Genomic DNA, 3,329 nt, shown 5'->3' on the forward strand with positions numbered 1-3,329 from the left:
TTTCGTGCATTATTTATTAATTTATTGATGTTAACCTATCTCCACATGTGTTTTTTTTTAATACAGTTTTTTGTTTTCCGCCATTGCAAAATGATTTCATCTATGCCAATCTTTAGGTTATTTAAAATCGCTCCAATTAAAAACATCTGTTTTTGACGTAAGAAATTTGTATTTGCACAAATTTGAAGATTACTTCTTATATTTTGTGATAAAATAAACATTATGGAATAGAGAAAGTCTAACGGGATTATGATTCCCAAAATCTGGATTAATATTACCAGTGATCTCTTTGATTATAAAAGAAAAATGATTTTAAGGATTTGAAGGAAAAATAAACTCTTCGAAAAAGTTTAAAGTTTAAATGTAAAATTGAAAAAATAATAACAAAATAGATTACAGATTCGGTAACCCTTAACATTTTTTTTATTAAATTACAGAAATAAACCTATCCATATACCAAAACATTATATCATTTTAGGATAATAGAGGATTAACAGTAGATAAAATTGTACACATACAAGTTTCAGATAAAATATTTGAAACACAAAACGTGAAGATCATAAAGCTTTTCAAAATATATCGTTTTGTGACCTGATCTCAAATTTCCATACTAAGGTTATACATACAACTTGAACAATCTATCTCATACAAATCATGCTAATCTCATTGGCATGATTTGTATTGAGATAGAATCGTATATTTTTCAAATTTTAAGTGAAACGGAAATAATGAGCGAAATAGAACATGAAGTCGATTTCTCGAAATGAAAATATCGTTTTCCATTAATTGCCACGTAGTTCTTTTCCGAACAGTTTCAATTTCCTGAAATCCTGAAGTGACGGAACTCGGGACAATTAATATAGCTATTCAGTAGATTTTAACGTGCATCATGATGTGAAATTGATAACTACAATTTTAAAAATAATAAAACTTAAACAATTCATCTGATGGAAAAGTAGTAGCTTAAAATAAACAAAATGCACTGAATGTATTATACAAGAATAATAGTTACTGGATAAAAGCTCTAATTGATTTTTTATGATTCAATATCACATTATTTCTAGTGAGGACAAGGGAAACAATTTCAATTTTTTTATGCTAAGCATTTGTAAACGAAATACGTCTGACTAATATTTGCACCCATTACTTATTATTGCTTTACAAAAGTGCTTTTAATTAAAAAATATATTTTTTAGCCAAAAATGTTTATGTTTATTAAGTTTTTTTACAAAGTTTTGAAGAGAAATGGAAATCACATGTTTACAATAAATTCATTTACTGTAAGCAACAACCTTACCCACTCCCAAGAGACAAAGTGGATTTGTCTTTTCAGCAAGGGTTATCAATCTCTCTTACTAAAAAAGAGTATCCAGTGTACATATTTAAGCAAAATTCTATTTTTACCACTCAAATAATATTAAGGTAGATGGAAAATTTGTTAAAATGCTGGTGAATATCGAAATGATTAGTGATTTATCAAGTCTTTTTTTTTGGCAACCAAATTTTCATACTTTTAAATAGATTTATATTATCCACTAGCACTTCGTGATGGAATTGCATTTTAATATACTATTAGATTAAAACCAATATTTTTAGCTTTTCCACTTTATTTTTATTTGACCAGCGACCGGTCCAGTCTGATGATGTCGGTAACGATGAAACCCGGTCGCTGGTCAAATAAAAATAAAGTGGAAAAGCTTAAATCAGTGGTTTTAATCTAATAATATATTTTCATACTTTGTTTTCTGTTGTTTTGAAGATAAAATGAAAGCACTTAGAGTAACACCACGATACCATGGAATAAATTTGTTCTTATAATCACATTCAGACTCGTAAAAGACAACATCAAAATAGGTAAATTTTGAATAATTTGATTATATTTAATCATTTTGATTTTATAATAAGTTTCAAAAACATTCTTTAATGTTTTATGTTTCCTCAAACACGATTCAAGGTAAAGCCAGTAGCAAAAAGGCTATCAGAATTATTAATCTTCCCTTCCTTCCGGTATTGTGAACACTAGTCGGACGTATCAATACAACCTTTTCATTTCCTTTAAACACGGCAGGATTGAATCAGGATTTTGTAAGTTTTATATGTTGTTTTTATTGAAAAATAATAGAAGAAATAACATTTCCTGAAACCTTTTCCAGGATATTCTCGTTGAATGGCCGGGCAAACATAAGTTTATAAATGCACCTTTTACTTGATTTCAAAATGCGTTTTATTTTATTCGTGTAATTATATTTAAACGGGAATGTAAATTTCTAGACAACTTTTAGAGTGTGTCCAAATACTTGTTCACAAATCTGGATTATTCATATTATTTTTTGATATATCATCAAAGATGAAGAAGAATGTGGATGTCTGGGCATGTAAACCAGTCTATGACAGTCGTCAGCCTCGTAAATGCCCAGACTTCCATATTCTTTTTCATCTTTGATGAGATGTCAAAAAAAATTCTAGACACACATTCCCATTTCAATCATTTTATCATCTCAAAAATATTTCATTTTAAGTTTCAACGTAGTTTTCATTTAGACTTTTTTGTTATTCAACTGATTTTAAAAAAAACTTAAATTGCAATTTTTTACTTTTATTATTAAATATTAATTTTTAAAAAAATCGTACCATCACGCCACTAAATACAGGGGTACGCAGAGAGAATAGAAAGCCACACTACACATCTATGAATCTCCTCATATATACCCGCCGTTTATTCCGACACCTGACCTTGGTCTTCCTCTGCTTTTGCCCCTTTCCGTATCTATTCCAATCTTCCATCCCTAGAAAACATACTTTCCAAATTAAAATTTAAAAAATATCCCATTTACTATTTATTAACACTCAGATTTACATTCATTGATAAAAAATCATTTTGTAACATTTTATCAACAAAAAATTCTTAGTTTGGTATTCCATATCGACAGAATATTATTTATGTATTTATCAAATCGCGCACTTCCTGTTTTCTCATTTTGCACAGAGAACATATTATACATGTGTTAAGGTAGGTGGGCAATATTGTATACATTCCAAGGCATAAGAATACATGTGTGCGTTCCAACCCCAAGATACGTACGAACCACCCCTTCCAATGGTATGATTAAAATGTTTTCACTGATTCTGGTTTCCAAATGAATTCTCCTTCACACAATAGGGAAAACACTCCTTCATACTAAAGCAACTGTTAGAACCAGTTTTCATTTTTTTGTTTAAATCAAGTAATTTTGTAATATTATTGATGCATTATTTTCTTGTTTAATTCACCTTTTATTTGTTGAAATATTAAACATCAAATTATGACAATAATGTCAAATAACTTTATG

The sequence above is a fragment of the Brachycentrus maculatus genome, unplaced genomic scaffold, assembly GCF_059751285.1.
Source record: "Brachycentrus maculatus isolate JH-2025_06_01 unplaced genomic scaffold, ASM5975128v1 h1tg000176l, whole genome shotgun sequence".
Classification (NCBI taxonomy): Eukaryota; Metazoa; Arthropoda; class Insecta; order Trichoptera; family Brachycentridae; genus Brachycentrus; species Brachycentrus maculatus.